This window comes from Capra hircus, chromosome 29 (genome assembly GCF_001704415.2).
Source record: "Capra hircus breed San Clemente chromosome 29, ASM170441v1, whole genome shotgun sequence".
NCBI lineage: Eukaryota > Metazoa > Chordata > Mammalia > Artiodactyla > Bovidae > Capra > Capra hircus.
In genome coordinates this window covers 32819290-32840377 of record NC_030836.1, presented here as the reverse complement: position 1 = coordinate 32840377, position 21088 = coordinate 32819290, and the positions used below count along the sequence as shown (strand labels likewise).

Sequence of the window (21088 nt, the reverse complement as noted above, 5' to 3'; positions counted from 1 at the left end):
GGGCTTTAAGGAAGGAACATACTTTAAATAAATGCCTAAAACAAAAAGCCTCACTTGGAGATGTATTGTACATTCGGATTCTCCTTCTCCTGCAAGGGAAGGTCTCTCTTGGGCCTGTAAACAAGTAACTAGAGAGTTGCATTTAACTCCTAGAAACTACAGGACTACCCATCCCGAAGGTCTAGACTGAGCAGCACCCGCCAGGCACAGTCCCCAGAAGTCATCCCAGTACTTCTCACCCTTTCCCCAAGCACTCTTACATTCTCATTTTCCTCGGTGTAAGACAAGCAACACCCAGAAAACAGCCGCTCTGCAATACTAGTTGGGATCCCCTGTACTTTTTCTTCCCTGTATTCTAGGACGGACAAGCCAAGCTTTCATGTCCTTGACTAACAGGAGGTTAGTGACTTGAAACCGATGATCCAAGGACAAACGCTTGCCCTTTCTTTTTAGGGGCATAGGCTCATGAGATGCCAAGGCGAGAGAGAGGAGTTGGCTTGGAAAAGGGAGGATGGGAGCAGCAGATGGGGTGGGAGCTGCCCCAGCTAATGAGAGGACGGATGGCTCTGAATTCATCGTGAAGTCAGACCTGTGTCCAGGAGGAGCCCCTGACAGGGCCCCATGGACCCGGGTGGGTATCAGAGCAGCCAATGGGGAGGCCAGACAGACTTCAGCTGCCAGAACTCAGCCTAGAAGAAGCAGGACCACGGGACTCCGAAGGCCATGGAGAATTCTGTGACTGGGGTCTCAGTGGTACCAACTGGAAACATACGCAACCACGGCTGTGCGACTCTGCCTGGGACTCCGGGGACTGGAGGTGGAAGATGGAGGATGGGTTGAGAAAGACCTTGACTGAATTTCCCATCAACTCAGGGAGACACAGGCTCAAACTTGGACTTAGTGTGATTTGATTTTTTAAAGCATTTGTTGTGGTTTAGTCACTAAGTTGTGTCCAACTCTGTGACCCCATGGACTATAGCCCGCCAGGCTCCTCGGTCCTTGGGATTTCCCAGGCAAGAGTACTGAGTGGGTAGCCATTCCCTTCTCCAGGGGACCTTCCCGACCCAGGGATCAAACCCAAGTCTCCTGCATTGCAGACAGTCTCCTGCATTCTTTACCCACTGAGCCACCAGGGAAGTATATGTGATACTTACTTCACATCTGAGCTTTTGGAGCAAGAGTCATACCCACTCCTTAGCACTGACCATTTGTTTTAAAGGAATTGTTGAAAAGAAGTTTGATTAAAAAAAAAACAAAATCTCTGAGACTTCCTCTGAAAGCATCCTCAGTCATGCTAGCACAGTCCCAGGACACAGCCCCTCAGACAGAACACAGCTCAGCAGGCCCAGAATGCTGGCTCCCACTTTTGGGGAGAAGTCCCCTGACCCTGGTCTTACACTGCTCCTGTACCCCAGGCCTGTCACCCATTAGTCTCAGGAGCACCCTGATGGTGTTCTCAACAACTCAGAAATTATTTCATGCACTTCTCACAGCCAACCTGATAGACAGGGTGAACACATGTTATCATCTCAGCTTTCCAAGGAGGAAGTGTGGGGCTCCACCCATGGAGCCCAGGGTACAGCTCAACAACCCCCAGACGTGTCTATACTTCTACAAAGGACTGGCCTCTACCTTTACTGTGACCTCCTGCATTGCCTCTTAGTGGATGTCACCACTCACCTGGGATTCCATCTGAGCAGCTACCTAGTGACCAGTCCCCCAGATCTATCCTTTCACCACTGACTCACTCGGGCCCCAGGAGGATACACATGGCACATTCAGATGGGCTACTGGGAGGTGACTGTAATACAGGTGCCATCTGCAAAAGGAAGGGCAGGCTGTAAGGAAACCCCGATGCGTCATACGTGCCCCCTTGAACATTACCGACACTCCAGACACGGTCCCCACCCCCAGCCCTGAGACAGGAACACTTACTGGAAAGTGACCTGGGAAAAAGGAATGATCAGAAAGGCCCTTCGGCGGGCAGCTGTGACGCCAGGGTTGGCCCAGAAGAATCAAAAGAATCTACGGCCAGACCTGATGCTCACTCTCCTCCCCACTGCTCGTTATTAGCTGCTGACCAGAGGGTGGGAGTGTGAAGACACGGCTCCTGCAGGCCAGCGCTCAGGTATTACCTGGTGACACCTTACTTCTATCTTCAACATTGAGATGTTGGTTCCTTGCATCAATGGGACCCTACTGTTTTTCAGGTTTTATATTTCAAAATTATTTCCTATAAATAAGAAATTGCTGGAACTTCCCTGGCAGCCCAGTGGTGGAGAATCTGCCTTCCAGTGCAGAGGACAGGGTCAAGGACTAGGTTCCCACAAGAATCAGGACAACTGAGCCTGACAGCCACATCTAAGAGCCAACAAAGCCAAATGAAGAGGTGAGCACACAAAATAAAAGCAGCCATCATCTCATTACCAGCAGCCCAGCTCATGAGACAGGAAGAGGAGACAGCAGTTACAACTCCATCCACGCTTCACACACATTTCCCAGCAGAGTTCGCTGCTGGTGTCTCATGGTTGTTTCAGCTTTGATCTTGCAAAGGAAGGGAGGTAAATGAATTTGGGGCCAAACAGCCTGGAAGGTGGATGGAGAGTCTGAGTAGTTTTTTATTGAGTGACTGCTATACGTAAGACCCAACATTGTAAAAGTAGTCAATGTGACTTGCTTTGCTGTTGTTCTGTCGCTCAGCCATGTCCAGCTGTTTGCAACTCCATGGACTATAGCACGCCAGGCTTCCCTGTCCTTCACTACCTCCCAAAGTTTGTTCAAACTCATGTCCATTGAGTCAATGATGCCATCCAACCATCTCATCCTCTGTCATCCCCACTACAGGCAGATTCCACCATCTGAGTCACCAGGGAAGCTGCCCTTGCTTTAAGGAGTGCCCAAAGGATGTGTTTGGTCAAAACGATCTTCCCTTAAGGTTAAATCCCCTTCCCTTATCCTGGTGAATAAGCTATCTTTCAGAAGATGTATAATTCACTGAGATCAGGCATGACCAAGAACCGCCACCAGGTAGAGCGGAGACAGTGACCTCCATCTGGGCGGCGGTCAGGGAGAAATGAGAAGGGTGGCAAGTTTTAGGAGGGCATGGGCTGGGCATACTGAGTGTGGATTGGAGTGGGGATGATGTGGGGACTCTGAGGAACCAGGGGAACACTAGACACCACACCACAGGGTTGGGAGAGGAGGGTAAGAGCAGGGACGAGGGTTTACTGAAGCCCCGGTTCAGTGCTTCCAAGGCAGACCTGAGGCCAGGCTCCAGGAAAAAGCAAAGTAACCATCCCTCCGCACCTGATCGCCGCATATTCCATGTCTGCAAGAAACTGAAGGTCCCTCCTGGGCCCCCGCCAGGCCTTCTGCCTCCTCCCACTCAAGCCTGGGGACGTGGCCAGGATGAGAGCTGACTTTCTCCTGCTAGGACTGTGCTTAATTAAACATTTTAATTAAAACCCACAAGAGTGATGGCACCTGTCAGGGTGTGAAAGGAAAGCTAATACAGGTCCTTTCATCCGGCCCTGTGGGCGGCCCAAGGACTCGCTGCCAAGGAAAGCAGGTCTTGAGAAGAGCAGCTTCAGTCATAGCCATGCAGCCTCTAAGCCAAGGATGAGTGGACAGAGAGGGCCCCTCCTTCTCCTCCCCAGGCACATGTGCGTCGGCTTGGAAGCACGGGAGCCACAAGACAGCAGGGACAAGACAGTCTGCGCCTATTCTCTTCTGCGTGTCTCTCTTGCTGCAGTTCCTAACCCAGAACGGATTCCACACAAAGCAGTGGACACAGGCCCTGGATGAAGCATCTGAACCATCAAGACCAGTGATCTAGTCTGCAAAAGCCTGCATTGCTTACAACGGGACCGCACATCCTAACACTTTCATCCAAAAACATCCTTGGCCAGCACAACCTTCTGAGGGATTTATCAAAATCATATTGATGGCTTTTTTGAATTTAGCCCCAGGTTCTCAGAAATGTTGACACCACCACCCTGTGGTTTAGAAGGAGTGGTTGGGGGACAGGAGGCGAGAGGCAGAACAAACAGGGGAAAACCCCCCAGTCACTACATCACATTCAGACATTCTTCCATCCACACATCAAACAGACCCCGCAGGGTGTTGTTGGTTGTAAACATGTATCTGGGTCCTCAAGCTTGGTAGTGACTGAAATAAACCAAAGAGCAATGCCCTAAAATAAAGCCTGCTTCATACACAGTCTCTGACAAACTAATCCGGCCCTGTGCATGCAGGGTCCCATCTAACCCCACAGACTTTCACACGAAGCCAATTTCCCGGGCTTACAGGACTCCCCAGGAACCTCAGCTAACAGCCTGGATTCACTGAGCATCAGAGTCCCCTGCTCTTGGCTGCCTCATCAGCATAGTGATTTGAACAGACTGTGTCATTTAAAAGTACTTCCTTTGCTCCCCCAGGATTCTCTGTGCCCTCTACCCCTTGCTGGCAGTGACCTCCTGACCTTGGAGATGCTGTGACTCCAAGATGCAGGCGTAGATGCAGAACCAGGGCGACGTCAGGTGTCGGTGGTGATCAGAGGCAAGGAGACAACTTGGTACCAGCACAGGGCATCTGCCCAAGCAAACCTCCCTCCATAATCTCAGCAAGACACCAAGAATGTACATCTTTTAGGACAGAAGGAGACGAGAACATGTGAGCTACGCAGAGCCATGCTTCCCCAACTTTTAACCTCCATATGAATAACTGGACGTGTAGTTCAAATGCCCACTTTCATTCGCTAGATTTAGGATGCTATCCAAAGGTTCCACATTTCAAATCACCCATCAAGGGGCAGAAATTTGGAAAGAAATCCAGATGCAGGTACCAAAAGCCAAAACAGTGTAGCCAGCAATGAGGGTCAACCAGAGGCAAGAGGCGAGCTGAGGCAGGCAGAACAACAGCTGCTCCAAAGGTCAGGCCCTGGTCCCTTGAATGTGTGAGTGCGTGACCTTATGTGGCAAAAGGAACTTGCAGAGGTCAGTTAGCTAAGGATCCTGAGAGGGGGGATTCTCCCTGACTCTTCAGGTGGGTCCAATGCAATTACACAAATCCTTAATATCAGAGAATCATTCCTGGTTGATCACATGGCTGGCGCAGGAGAAGTACTCGATGGCCTTTAGCTGTTCTGAATGAGTGACGAAGGTGTTTCCTTCCTCAAGTCTCTAGCGAAAAGCACCGCCTGTATCTTCTCTATAGCCACTGACACCTACCAGACTCCTACCTGCAGAAATAAATCTGTGTTGTTTTAAGCCACCGACTTTGGGGTAATAACCACCCACCGGATCATTATGCAACTATGAGAAAGCTTTCCTTTAGCTCTGAGATAAAATAAAAACTCATCTCCCACTCCTGGTCTCTTTCTGTAACTGACGGAAAGTACACAGAAGCTGGGTAGTCTCTACAATCCCACTATGAACACAGTGGTCCTCCACCACCCCTTACCATTTTCTCATGGTTTCAGCTTCTCAATGGGGATGAAAGTTTCTTTGCACCCACCCTAGCTTAATCACCCACCCCACCCCTCCAGACTGTCCTGTTCAGACCTCTCCTCCTCTAACACCTTTCATGCAAGTCAGGCGCCTGACAAACTGTTTAATGCTGTTGTTCGAGTGTATCTCTCTCTCTACTGTCATTGTCTTCTTGACCTTGAGCTCCTTGAGAACCAGTTGCTTCTTCTTCCCCTGTATCTCCAGTTCCTAAAACAGCTTTCCAGCAATTTTCTTTTCATTGAAGTATAGTTAATACACAATGTTCTGTTAATTTCAAGTACACAGCAAAGTGATTTATTCATATATATACACACATATGTATTCTTTTTCAGATTCTCTTCCATTATAGGTTATTACAAGATATGGAATGCATTTTCCTGTGCTATACAGTAGGTCCTTCAGTGTGCAGCTACTAATCCCAAAGTCCTAATTTACCCCCTGCTCTTTCCCCTTTGGTAACTATAAGTTTGTTCTCTATGTATGTGAGCGTTTTGCAGAGAAGATCATTTGTGTCGCATTTTAGACTCCACATATAATGATATCATAAGGCATTTGTCTTTCTCTGTCTGACTTACTTCACTCAGTATGACAATCTCTAGGTCCATGTTGCTGCAAACAGCATTATTTCATTTTTTTCTATTATAGAGCGATATTCCACTGTACATTTATACCACATCTCCTTTACCCATTCCTCTGCTGATGGACACAAGTTGCTTCCGTGTCCTGGCTATTATAAATAGTGCTGCAGTGAACATTGGGGCATATGTGTTTTAATTGAATGATCACCCACTCTTCCACGTGACTACAACTTCAAACTGAGTTCTGTCTCCCAAGACACATGAAGGAAAACTCTCAAACCCACCCTGGGGAAATCACTTCACATGTGCCCACTGCACCAACAAGCAGGCAACCTGGGGCGGACTGCCTGAAGCAGGGGGAGGGCGGGACGGCAGGGCAGACTCCAAGGAACCACAGACTCCGCCAGCAGTGACTTCACAGCCTGCTTCTCTGCTGTCTGCAGCGGGGGTGGTGCGGGGGGGGGGGAGCGTGGAGGAAGGGCACAGAGGAACCACAGCAGGAAGAAATACATCAACGAAAAATGTTGATTAGCTATTCCATTAGAGCGCATATAAAGTATTAAAGGCATATGTGAAGGCACAATCAGTGTCAGGTGAGATGAATTAAGTTTTGCTGGAGAGGGAGGCTTGTCCCAGGTGTAGTCTCAGCTAGAAAAATACGTGTGAAGCCCGAGCTGCGTGTTAAGTGTGTGTGTAGTTCACATTTGTGTCTGTAGACATACTTGAAAAGGACTCCACCCATCAGGGGTATATGGGGGAGACAGACTCCCAGACTAGAGCTGTTAGGGACGCTGGCCATGAGACAAGCCTGGCAGACACTGAAAGAAGCAGAAGCGAGGTGTGTGGGGGGCGAGGAGGAGAAGGGTGACAAGAAGCACCCGTACCCCCCGCAGGGACAAGGCCTGTCTATATGGGGCTCCACTTCTCACCAGGTCTGCTGCAGCCTACACCCTAAATGCCACCCCTAAACCCCACATTTTTCTAATATCTATGCTCTTAAAGTTACTTATGTCTGTCATCTCTGTACAATTAAAACATTGCACAAGGTAGGCTTCATGCATCTCCTCCAAGAGTGTGCTCAGTGATATCAAGCGGGTAGCTTGAAAGATGTCCAGGCAAGAGTGTTCATGAAAATCAGCTAATACTACAAAACAAGCCTGGTTTTGATTAGCTGCTTCATTGCTTGTCTAGACTTAAAAAGTAATGGAGAAAAAGTTAATAACAGAAATCAAACTGAGCAGCCTGTCAAGTCTGTAGCCTTCACATTGAATAAAACAAATAACTGAGGAAATGGTCTTGGAGTGTTCAAAGGCTATTACCTGATTCAGCAAAGACGTTGCTTAGGTCATTGGCAACCAAAAGAAGTTCTGACCCACACCTCCACAGTTTCCCTCTCACTGCATCCAATGTAAGTGAAAATAGCAACTGACGTCCACGTTGGAACCACCTTTGTTCATCATAGGTGGGTTATAGATAAATGAGTTTGGTATTCCATGGGGATAGACTGACTGTACTGAATTTACAATACAGAGTGTTATATACTCATCAGCTGCAACTAGTGAGACATCCTTTATGTCAGTTGTTGTTATTCAGCTGCTCACTTGCGTCTAACTCTTTGCGACCCCATGGACTGCAGCATGCCAGGCTTCCCTGTCCCTCACCATCTCCCGGAGTCCGCCCAAGTTCATGTCCACTGAATTGGTGATGCCATCCAACCATCTCATCCTCTGTCAGCCTCTTCTCCTGCCCCCAATATTTTCCAGCTTCAGGGTCTTTTCCATTGAGTCGGCTCTTTACACCAGATGGCCAAAGTATTCAAGCTTTAGCTTCAGCATCAGTCCTTCTGACGAATATTCAGGGTTGATTTCCTACAGGATTGACTGGTTTGCTCCTGTTGCTGTCCAAGAGACTCTCAAGAGTCTTCTCCAGCACCAGTTTGAAAGCATCAGTTCTTTGGTGTTCAGCCTTCTTTATGGTCCAACTCTCACATCCATACATGACTACTAGAAAAACCATAGCTTTGACTAGACGAAACTTTGTTGGTAAAGTGATGTCTCTGCTTTTTAACATGCTATCTAGGTTTGTCATAGCTTTTCTTCCAAGGAGCAAGTGTCTTTTAATTTCAGGGCTACAGTCACTGTCTACAATGATTTTGGAACCCAAGAACATAAAATCAGTCACTGTCTACATTGATTTTGGAACCCAAGAACATAAAATCTGTCACTGTTTCCTTTTTCCCCCGTCTATTTGGCATTAGATAGTAATTATGTGTGGGTGTACACACTTTGGGGGGGGGGGTGGTCAGAAGTCCATTTGTTAAACATTTACAAGCACAACACTAGTCACAGATCTTAGAATACACCTGGAAGTCTGTGGCATAAAGTCCTTAGATTTAATTTTCAAGCTGTGGATAAACTCCCCTTGGATAGACTACTGTTCCCTTCTGACTTTAGGTGTCCAGGACAGTATGCAGTTTTTTGTTTTAAATTAGCTCTTTGTTTACTACAATGATATGCATTACATCTGCCAAATCTTGGTTTATTTTCATTTTTGTTTTTTTTTCCTTTTGTACATTTCCTCTTCTTTATAACTTTTAGTGATTTCTTTCTGACCTCATTGGTGTTAACAAATTCTCCTAATTTATATCCATCTGCAAACGTCATTAATATGCTATTTACTCCCTCATTAACACTGAAACATTATCATTTATCATTATCTTCAGTAATGACCCTGGGATTAAGGGTATGGGAGCTTTTGAAAATCTGGCTTTCAATCGTAAGTTGAAAACAGATGAATCTGGGAAGACCATGAATTATCAGGAGTATGCCAAGGCCTTGCCAACTGGGTTTATAAAGTAGTTGAAGTCAACATTCAAGGTGAAGTTCACCACCACCACCTCATCCAGTGTTAGTTGATACTATTGCCTGGAAAATCCCATGGACAGAGGAGCCTGGTGGGCTGCAGTCCATGGGGTCGCTAAGAGTCAGACACGACTGAGCGACTTCACTTTCACTTTTCACTCTCATGCATTGGAGAAGGAAATGGCAACCTGCTCCAGTGTTCCTGCCTGGAGAATCCCAGGGACAGGGGAGCCTGGTGGGCTGCCGTCTATGGGGTCACACAGAGTCGGACACGACTGAAGCGACTTAGCAGCAGCAGCAGCAGAAGGAACATAGGGATACTTTACACCAAGATAATAGCTGTACATCCCAGTAGCCACAGTAAGTTCTATTCATGTGAGTGTCCCATGAGCCTTCAAGCAAACCAACAAAAAGAATCACATTTTCTAGCTTTCTACACACTGCTTTTCTCCTCAGCCTCTGCACTCAGGATAACAAACTATAGAGTTGGGATCATTGGTTTAGCCACTTTACGTGGACAGAAAGACAATTTGAGAACTGGGAGCTATAACCTCACAACCACTGAAAGTAAGGGCCCATCTATTCACCGTTACTTTGTTTCTCTTAGATCTAAATGAACTCTTTATTTATTGAAACCTGCCTTCCTTCTTGTGGAGAAAGAAGTAACTCAGATAAACACCCTGGCAAGCAGACCACAGCAATAACAACAGTCCTTAATGCCGTGGATAGAGATCAATTTAGGGTCTTGCAGCTGAGACCCCAGGCACCATGGAGCAGACACAAGCATCCTCATGGTAACCTGTCCATGTTCCTGACACACAGACACTGAGAGGAACCAGAATTACATTTGGTTTAAGCTCAGATTTTGGGGGGAGTTTGTAATGAGGAATAGATAACAAATGCAGCTCCTGGTAACCAAAAATACAGTGTGTCTGCAGCAGTGTTGATTGTGGTAGAGCTAAGCAGGAGGACTGAATTATCGTGACCGGGCAACCACTTAAGCTGTTCATGGTTAGTAATACCGGAAACACACATGAACCCAGAGTCCAAACAAGTTAGGACCTTTTTAAGAGTCCATCCATGACCACTCTGCAGCCCCTTCTCTCTCACTGTCCAAGAGACCAATCATTTCCTTGCCTTCTTTCCTGTATATGACTATAGATCAGGTGCTACGATTTGTAATTTACGTTTTCCAGCTGATATTGGTAAAATTCATCCATGCTCTCCGCCACATTCATTCGGCTATTGTATACAACCCCACTGTGTGGATAAACCACAGTGGGGCCCTTCCCCTGACAATGGGTGCCTGTTTCCAGGTGGTGTGTTGTGAATGACGCTGTCTAAACCCTTGGACCGTTTCCACTATTGTGCACATGTAAGAGTTTGCTCAGGTATAGATCTGGGGAAAGAATCACCCAGTCAATTTAACAACGTCTTCATGGAAAATTTTCTATGTTAAAAAAAAAAATAGCCTATGGTCAAACATACTCAGCCATATTTTCTACAGTTTCATCATTTTGTATCAAGCTATTTAATCACTCTAGGTTTATTTATTTATTTTTTACCATGTGAGGTAGGGATCTAATTTTTATATTTTTCTTACCAAGTATTTTATTTTATTTTTATTTTATTTTTTTTAATTTTAAAATCTTTAATTCTTACATGCGTTCCCTTACCAAGTATTTTAACTTTAAATGCTTGAACTGGCTTGTCATGACATATGTCTTACATCAGGTTTCCACACATGCATGGGTCTATTCCATCGGTCAGCCTGACTATCACTGTGCCAATGTGCTGTTTTAATTGCTACACTTTTCCAACTAATCCTGATATTATGTAGGACAAGTTACTCATTATGGTTAATCTCTTTCAATTATATCCTTTATTCAAACATACAGATTTTTAGAAAAACCTTATCAAGATCCATTAAATACCATGCTGACATTTAATTGTGTTGAATTTCTAGGTGAGTTTGTGGAGAATTGACATTTATGTGCCATTGCCTTATTATCCATGGACATGGTGTATTTTCCAATTATTTAAGTCTTCTTTAATATTTCTAGATAAAATTTATGGCTTTTATCCCTTAGAGAGCTGCATATCTTGATATATTTATTTATAGGTATTTGGTATTCTCTGATACTATGGTAAATGGATCCTTCTTTTATTTATTTATTTATTTTAATTGGAGGCTAATTACTTTACAATATTGTATTGGTTTTGCCGTACATCAACATGAATCCCCCACGGGTGTACACGTGTTCCCCATCCTGAATCCCCCTCCCTCCTCCCTCCCTGTACCATCCCTCTGGGTCACCCCAGTGCACCAGCCCCAAGCATCCTGTATCCTGCATCAAACCTGGACTGGTGATTCATTTCTTATAGGATATTACACATGTTTCAATGCCATTCTCCCAAATCATCCCACCTTCTCCCTCTCCCACAGAGTCCAAAAGACTGTTCTACACATCTGTGTCTCTTTTGCTATCTTGCATACAGGGTTATCATTACCATCTTTCTAAATTCCATATATGTGTGTTAGTATACTGTATTGGTATTTTTCTTTCTGGCTTACTTCACTCTGTATAATAGGCTCCAGTTTCATCCACCTCATTAGAACTGATTCAAATGTATTCTTTTTAATGGCTGAGTAATACTCCATTGTGTATATGTACCACAGCTTTCTTATCCATTCATCTGCTGATGGACATCTGGAGAGATCACAACAGACAACACAGAAATATAAAGGATCATAAGAGGCTACTATTAGCAATTATAATTGCTAATAGTTGCCAATAAAATGGACAACGTGGAAGAAATGGACAAATTCTTAGAAAAGTACAACTTTCCAAAACTGAACCAGGAAGAAGTAGAAAGTCTTACCAGACCCATCACAAGCACGGAAATTGAAACTGTAATCAGAAATCTTCGAGCAAACAAAAGCCCAGGTCCAGACGGCTTCACAGCTCAATTCTACCAAAAACTTAGAGAAGAGGTAACACCTATCCTACTCAAACTCTTCCAGAGAATTGCAGAGAAAGATAAACTTCCAAACTCATTCTATGAGGCCACCATCACCCTAATACCAAAACCTGACAAAGATGCCACAAAAAAAGAAAATAACAGGCCAATATCACTGATGAACATAGATGCAAAAATCCTTAATAAAATTCTAGCAATCAGAATCCAACAACACATTAAAAAGATCATACATCATGACCAAGTGGGCTTTATCCCAGGGATGCAAAGATTCTTCAATATCCACAAATCAATCAATGTAATACACCACATTAACAAATTGAAAAATAAAAACCATATGATTATCTCAATAGATGCAGAGAAAGCCTTTGACAAAATTCAACATCCGTTTATGATAAAAACTCTCCAGAAAGCAGGAATAGAAGGAACATACCTCAACATAATAAAAGCTATATATGACAAACCCACAGCAAACATTATCCTCAATGGTGAAAAATTGAAAGCATTTCCCCTACAGTCAGGAATAAGACAAGGGTGCCCATTTTCACCACTACTATTCAACATAGTTTTGTAAGTTTTTGCCACAGCAATCAGAGCAGAAAAAAAAATAAAAAGAATCCAAATTGAAAAAGAAGAAGTAAAACTCTCACTGTTTGCAGATGACATGATCCTCTACATAGAAAACCCTAAAGACTCCACCAGAAAATTACTAGAGCTAATCAATGAATATAGTGAAGTTGCAGGATATAAAATCAACACACAGAAATCCCTTGCATTCCTATACACTAATAATGAGAAAATAGAAAGAGAAATTAAGAAAACAATTCCATTCACATTGCAATAAAAAGAATAAAATACTTAGGAATATACCTACCTAAAGAAACTAAAGACCTATATATGGAAAATTATAAAACACTGGATCCTTCTTTTAAATTTTGTTTTCTACTTTTTAGCCATTGATGTACAAAAAGATGACTGGCTTTCTGTATTTTATCTTTATATCCAGCTAACTCAACATTCAAATAACTCAGCATTCAAAAAAAGATTATGGCATCTGGTCCCAACACTTCATGGTAAATAGATGGGGAAACAATGGAAACAGTGACAGACTTTATTTTGGGGGGCTCCAAAATCACCACAGATGTTGACTGCAGTCATGTAATTAAAAGATGCTTGCTCCTTGGAAGAAAAGCTATGACAAACCTAGATAGCAAGTTAAAAAGCAGAGACAAAGGTCCATCTAGTCAAAGCTATGGTTTTTCCAGTAGTCATGTATGGATGTGAGAGTTGCACCATAAAAAAGGCTGAGCACTGAAGATCTGATGCTTTTAAACTGTGGTGTTGGAGAAGATTCTTGAGAGTCCCTTGGACTGCAAGGAGATCAAACCAGTCCATCCTAAAGGAGATCAGTCCTAAGTGTTCATTGGAAGGACTGATGTTGAAGCTGAAACTCCAATACTTTGGCCAGCTGATGCGAAGAGCAGACTCATTTGAAAAAACCTTGATGCTGGGAAAGATTGAGGGCAGGAGGAGAAGGGGATGACAGAGGATGAGATGGTTGGATGGTATCACAAAATTGATGGACACGAATTTGAGCAAGTTCCAGGAGTTGGTGAAGGACAGGGAGCCTGGCATGCTGCAGTCCATGGGGTCGCAAAGAGTTGGATACGACTGAGTGACTGAACTGAACTGAACTTTTTAATCCTCTCCCCACATTTATAATAATTGGCCTGATTTACTGGGTTTTTCCACATGAATGATTATATTCTCTGAAAGTAGAGACACTATTTCCTCAGTTCTAATTTGTATGCCTGTAACTTATTTATGTTTGTTCCACAGCACTGGTGAGAATTGTCAACTTTGAACATATGTGTTCAAAGTTTCATCTCATGTAAATTTTAAGCCAAATACACTTAACATTTTTCATCTGCCATGATGCGTGTTTGTTTGTTTTACATCTTAGTTCTTTGTGATGCTTAATTCTATGCGTCCCCTTGTCCTGGATAAAGTGTGCCCTGGTATTTGGTCAAACATTATTCTGGATTTTACTGTGAGGGTGTTTCAGATGAGACCCTCATCTGAATTAATATTTTAATTAATAAGTTTGATTAATGTTATTAATTTAATTTAATTAATAATTTTAATTAATATTAAAATAGTAATCAGGACTCTAACTAAAGCAGATTGCTCTGCTTATGTGGGTGGGCCTCATCCAACCAGGTGAAGGCCTGAAAAGAACAAGATGAAAAGCATCCCAAGGGCAAGAAAGAATTCTCCAGCACACTACCATAAGATTCGCCTGACATCAGGCTTCCTGGCTCTCCAGTCTGCCAGCCCACCCTGCAGATTCTGGACTTTTCAGCCTCTGTAGTCTCAGGAACAATTTATAATAAATCTTTTCCCTATGTATATTTTATTATACCATTTCTCCAGAAATATTACTAATAAACTCTTTAATCGGGCTTTGGAATTCTTAAGTACTCTCAATTTCCTAATTGTATGTTTTTCTTAATTAGCAATAAGTATTGAATTGTATATTAAATTGGAGAAGGCAATGGCACCCCACTCCAGTACTCTTGCCTGGAAAATCCCATGGATGGAGGAGCCTGGGAGGCTGCAGTCCATGGGATCACTAAGAGTCCGGCACGACTGAGCGACTTGACTTTCACTTTTCACTTTCATGCACTGGAGAAGGAAATGGCAACTCACTCCCGTGTTATTGCCTGGAGAATCCCAGGGACAGAGGAGCCGAGTGGGCTGCCGTCTGTGGGGTTGCACAGAGTCGGACACAACTGAAGCGACTTAGCAGCAGCAGCAGCAGTATATTAAATACTTTTTATGTATCTATTGAGATGCTCGTGCAGCTTTTGTCATTAATGTAAATGACATTTTGAATTTTTAAAAATTTTTAATACAATTTATTTAATTATTAAATACCTGGGATAAACCTAATATGATCATGGAATAGTATGATTCTTTTAAAGTACAATGCAGGATTTATTATTTTTTTTTAGCAATTTTGTTTCTATCTTAAAGAGAAAATGAATCTATAGTTTTCTTTATAGTTTTAGTAACAGAATGATTCTATATTGTGAAAAAAGTTGGTGAATGTTTCATTTATTTTGTGTTTCTTTAAAAAATTTATGTAAAGTTTGAATGATTTCTATCTATTCTTGGAAGACTGTCTACAAAATCATATAGGAATACTAACTTCTTTTTAGAAAGATTCTTAGCTTAATTTCTTTACTAGCTACAAGGCTATTTAGTAATCACTTTAGAATGAAATTTAGTATTGTCTGTTTTTTCTAAGTTTTAAAAAATTCCAGCATATTAAGATTTTCCTATTTTTTAAATCTCCATTTTATGTATAGTTATGTTGTCCTTATTCATAGTAACATGTATATCTCTCCTGATTAGAGCTTTCTCAAAAGTTTATACATTCGAACAGTATTTTTATTCTAAAGAATAACTTTTGATTGTAGATCTCAATTATAAAATATTTTTTATTCCATTTGCTTCTACCTTTATATTTATTATCTCTTTTTCTTTAAGTTTATTATATCACTTTTTCTAATTTCTAAGCTAGAAAATCTGCTCATTATTTAAGAATTTACTCCTTTCTAATATAAATACTTAAGACTATAACATTTTAGAAATACCACTTTTGCAAATCCTACAAGTTTCAATATGGAGCACTGTTACTGCCAGCTCTATGTAATATTTTAAATTTTTTATAGTAATTTCTTTCATAATCCATCAGCATGTTTTTAACTTCTACACATTCTCTTTGTTGTTAACTTTTATATTAATGGTGTTGTAGTGAATTAATATGGTCTGTATGATACCTGTTGTTGAGATATTATTGAGGTTTTGTTATGATGAAATATGCATGACTATTTTTTATTTCATGCGTGCTGCAGAAAAAAATTTTCTTCTCAATTGTTGAGTATGGAACTCCATAAGAGACCGTTAACTCAGGCTTCCTAGTTGTACTGCTTGATTTTCTTTAACCTAGATGCTTGTTCTGTCAATGACTAAGACATGTATTATATCTCCCACCATGATGATAGATTTTCCTTATAGTTTTATCAGTCTTTTTCTTCATGTATCTTGAAACTCTTCCATTAGATTTATACATTCCTAAAACTGCTACATTGTCTAAGAAAACTGAATCATATATCATTATACACTGCCCCATTCCATCTCTACTACTGGTTTTTTCATCTTAAACACAATTTCATCTGATATTAATATAGGTATGCAAACTTAATTTACTTAATATTTCTTATGTTTATTTTCCATCTTTTCACTTCTAACTTTCCACATCTTTGTGTTCTGAGTGTATCTTTTCTAAAGAGTCTACATCCGAATTTTTTAATCCAATTAATTGATGTTTGTCTTCAAATATGAATTTTATTTCTATTCATTTTGATGAATACTCTTGATTTTGTTTCTATTGTAATTTACTATTGTTAATGCTTTCTGTGTATCTTTTATTCTGACTTCTTTCTGAGACCTGTAAAAGTTGCCCTGGTGAGTCTAGAACTTTACTTTCCATTTTCTCCAGTTCCCATCATGTTGGTATAAACCATACCAGTGCCCTCCAATTAAAATACAATTTAAATCACATTCAAAACTTTATATTTTTAGTGGACACATAAAAGGAAAAGAAATAGATGAATTAATTTTAATGATATGTTCTAACTTAGCCCATATGTTCAACAGATCATGTTAAACTGAAATTGATATAAATATTTTGCATTCTTTAATAGCAAGTTTTTGAAATCTTGTGTGTACTTTATAGAATTTTAATTCAAAATGTTCACATTTCAAATAGCTAGTGGCTATCATATTAGTACAGCTCTAGACTTTTAATTTATTTTCTATTGTGTCTTTGCTATTTAAGGTTATAATAAAAACCTTAAAAAGACAGTTAATAACCTTCATTTCATATAGCTATTGTGACAACTCCTAGATTTCTCTTGCCTTTTGTGTAGTTTATAAAGTCTATTTTAAGCTAATTGATTGTGAGTTTCTCATAAAGTTTCTGAAATTTTATAATTGGAATAATAATTTTATCACACTCTCATATTCAAGTGAAAATGTAACTGTATATATACTTCAGGTTTTAAATGCTTGTCATCTTGCATCAAGGGTTATTTTTGAAAAATCTGTTGCTAATTTGATTCTCATTCTTGATCTGCCAACTTTTGGAACTCCAACATCTTTAAATTTTATTGTTTCCTAGAGTGTACTTTTCCATCAGTTCTACTTTGATGTTCCTTGAACCCGATCCTTCTGGAATTATTTTAATTTTGAGAAATTTATTATTTGAAATATTTTCTCCTCTCCATTAAAAGTATTTTATTTCTGAGACCTGCTTCTCAGGTATTACTATGTCTGTCTCTAGCCTTCATATTTCTTAGCCATGTATATTCCATTATTTGCCTTTCATTTTTTAATTAATTTACTTTAATTGGAGGCTAATTACTTTACAATATTGTAGTGGTTTTTGTCATACATTGACATGAATCAGCCATAAGTGTACATGTGTCCCCTATCCTGAAACCTCCTCCCAACTCCCTCCCCATCTCATCCCTCAGGGTGCCTTTCATTTTGTTCTTTTTTTTTTCTCTCTCTCTTTTACTTTACAATACTGTATTGGTTTTGCCATACATCAACATGAATCCACCACGGGTGTACATGAGTTCCCAATCCTGAACCCCCCTCCCAACTCCCTCCCCATACCATCTCTCTGGGTCATCCCAGTTTTCAGTGTCAAAAATGAAAGGCTGAGTAATACTCCATTGTGTATACTCAGCCTTTCATTTTTGACACTGAAAACTTGCTCAAATATCTTCCAAAGACTTCACTGGTTCCTCAATTTTCTTTCTGCTGCTTACTCATTTAAAATTTCTTTAAAATTTGATATTTTTATATTTAATATTTTTATATCTGATATTTAATATTTTTATATTTTATATTTTAACTTGATAGTTTTCTTGCTCTTGATTTAAACCGCTAATCTTTTTATCAAACTACTTTTAATTTTTGTAGTTCAGCCATTCTACTATTTATGCCTCTAATGAAATTTATAGCCTGGTATTTTATATTTCTTTTGAAATAGTAACACTTCTCAAGTATTTCTTAAGCTCATTGCCCTCTGAGGGATGACCATACTACCAGGCAAATCTTCCTTGGGATGGTCATACTCTAGCCTTTGGCCTTGAAGGGAAGAGGGAGCAGATACTGGGAACCAGGAAAACAGTCCATGACTCAGAAGAGCACAGGCCATCTCCCACTTTGGGACCACATTTCTAGCCCCAGGAAGCAGCAGCATTTAGCGTAGATCCTCCTCAGATTATGACTCATGTCCTTGGGAATGGGTTGGGGTTACTGTGTATACTGCACTTAGTCGATCAGTCGTGTCCAACTCTTTGTGACCCCATGGACTGTAGCCCACCAGGCTGCTCTGTCCATGAGATTCTCCAGGCAAGAACACTGGAGAGGGTAGCCATTCCCTTCCCCAGGGCATCTTCCTGATGCAAGGATCCAAGCCGGGTCTTCTGCACTGTGGGCAGATTCTCTACTGTGGGAGCCACCAGGGAAGCGCAGCAGGTAGCGCAGCGCCCTACAAGTACAAGGCTTTGAGTCCTGGCAAATTTTAACCAAGAACCCCAGGCCAGGCACCACATCTACTGCGCCTTAGTTGTGGGAGTCACTGTCAGGCACAGACATGGGGTAAGAGGAGTAAGTAGAATTTCAGATTATTTTCCTGTGTCATCTTTCCAACACCGTACTGATGGCATCTGCTCTCTGACCAAAGCCAGTGTGCACATACTCAGGGGCTCAAACCTGGGCTCCCGCTGTCACTGCCCAGGGACTGACTAGGGAGAGGATGCCTCTGCCACGTAATTCCATGTCTTGTTAGGAGCCACCAGCTTTCCTTTAATTGTTATGTCAAGGTAATCTCAAATATTTACCAACACTCTCCAAACCTTATATTTTGAGTCTGTATAATATTTTGAGGCATTATTGTTTATTATTATTAATAACAATATTTACATTTTTATTGCAAAATAAATCTGTATTTTCACATATTTTTGTACCATATCTTTCTGAATCATAAACTATTCTCAAGCCCAGCTAATTCTATTCATGATTCTACACACACCCCAATGTTTATAGCAGCACTATTTACAATTGCCAGGATATGGAAGCAACCTAAGTGTTCTTCAACAGAAGAATGAATAAAGATGATGTCATATACAAACACACATACACACAGACACACACGCACACACACAGGAATACTACATACTACTCAGGCATCAAAAGAATAAAATTTTTGCCATTTGCAGCAACACGGATGGACTTGGAGGGCATTATGCTAAAAAGTGAAACAAGTCAGACAGAGAAAAAAATACTGTATGACATCACTTATATGTGGAATCTTAAAAATACAACAAACAAAGTTCAATTCAGTGGCGCAGTTCAGTTTGGTCGCTCAGTCGTGTCTGACTCTTTGCGACCCTGTGAATTGCAGCACACCAGGCCTCCCTGTCCATCACCAACTCCCAGAGTTCACTCAAACTCATGTCCATCGAGTCAGTGATGCCATCCAGCCATCTCATCCTCTGTTGTCCCCTTCTTCTCCGGCCTCCAATCCCTCCCAGCATCAGAGTCTTTTCCAATGAGTCAACTTTTCGCATGAGGTGGCCAAAGTCTTGGAGTTTCAGCTTCAGCATCAGTCCTTCCAAAGAACACCTAGGACTGATCTCCTTTAGGATGGACTGGCTGGATCTCCTTGCAGTCCAAGGGACTCTCAAGAGTCTTCTCCAACACCACAGTTCAAAAGCATCAATTCTTTGGCGCTCACCTTTCTTCACAGTTCAACTCTCACATCCATACGTGACCACGGGAAAAACCATAGCCTTGACTAGACGGACCTTTGTTGGCAAAGTAATGTCTCTGCTTTTGAATATGCTATCTAGGTTGGTCATAACTTTTCTTCCAAGGAGTAAGCGTCTTTTAATTTCATGGCTGCAGTCACCATCTGCAGTGATTTTGGAGCCCAAAAAAATAAAGTCTGACACTGTCTCCAATGTTTCCCCGTCTATTTGCCATGAAGTGATGGGACCAGATGCCATGATCTTCATTTTCTGAATGTTGAGCTTTAAGCCAACTTTTTCACTCTCCTCTTTCACTTTCATCAAGAGGCTTTTTAGTTCCTCTTCACTTTCTGCCATAAGGGTGGTGTCATCTGCATATCCGAGGTTATTGATATTTCTCCCAGCAATCTTGATTCCAGCTTGTGCTTTCTCCAGCCCAGCATTTCTCATGATGTACTCTGCCTATAAGTTAAATGAGCAGGGTGACAATATATAGCCTTGATGTACCCCTTTTCCTATTTGGAACCAGTCTGTTGTTCCATGTCCAGTCCTAACTGTTACTTCCTGAACTGCATATTGGTTTCCCATCTCTTTCAGAATTTTCAACAGTTTATTGTGATCCACACAGTCAAAAGCTTTGGCATAGTCAATAAAGCAGAAATAGATTTTTTCTGGAACTCTCTTGTTTATTCCGTGATCCAGTGGATGTTGGCAATTTGATCTCTGGTTTCTCTGCCTTTTCTAAATCCAGCTTGAACATCTGGAAGATTACAGTTCACATTTTGCTGAAGCCTGGCTTGGCGAATTTTGAGCATTACTTTGCTAGCGTGTGAGATGAGTGCAATTGTACAGTAGTTTGAGCATTCTTTGGCATTGCCTTTCTTTGGCATTGGAATGAAAACTGACCTTTTCCAGTCCTGTGGCCACTGCTGAGTTTTCCAAATTTGCTGGCATATTGAGTGCAGCACTTTCACAGCATCAGCTTTCAGGATTTGAAATAGCTCAACTGGAATTCCATCACCTCCACTAGCTTTGTTCATAGTCATGCTTCCTAAGGCCCACTTGACTTCACATTCCAGGATGTCTGGCTCTAGGTGAGTGATCACACCATCATGATCATCTTGGTCATGAAGCTCTTTTTTGTATAGTTCTTCTGTGTATTCTTGCCACCTCTTCTTAATATCTTCTACTTCTGTTATGTCCATACCATTTCTGTCCTTTACTGAGCCCATCTTTGCATGAAATGTTCCCTTAGTATCTCTAATTTTCTT

At 41.5% G+C, this 21088-nt stretch overlaps 1 protein-coding gene across 2 annotated transcripts in view; it reads right to left on the bottom strand.

Moving 5' to 3' along the window:
• Nucleotides 1-21088, bottom strand: part of OPCML (opioid binding protein/cell adhesion molecule like) — a 1043576-nt gene that overhangs the window by 935671 nt on the left and 86817 nt on the right. The window lies entirely within an intron of this gene.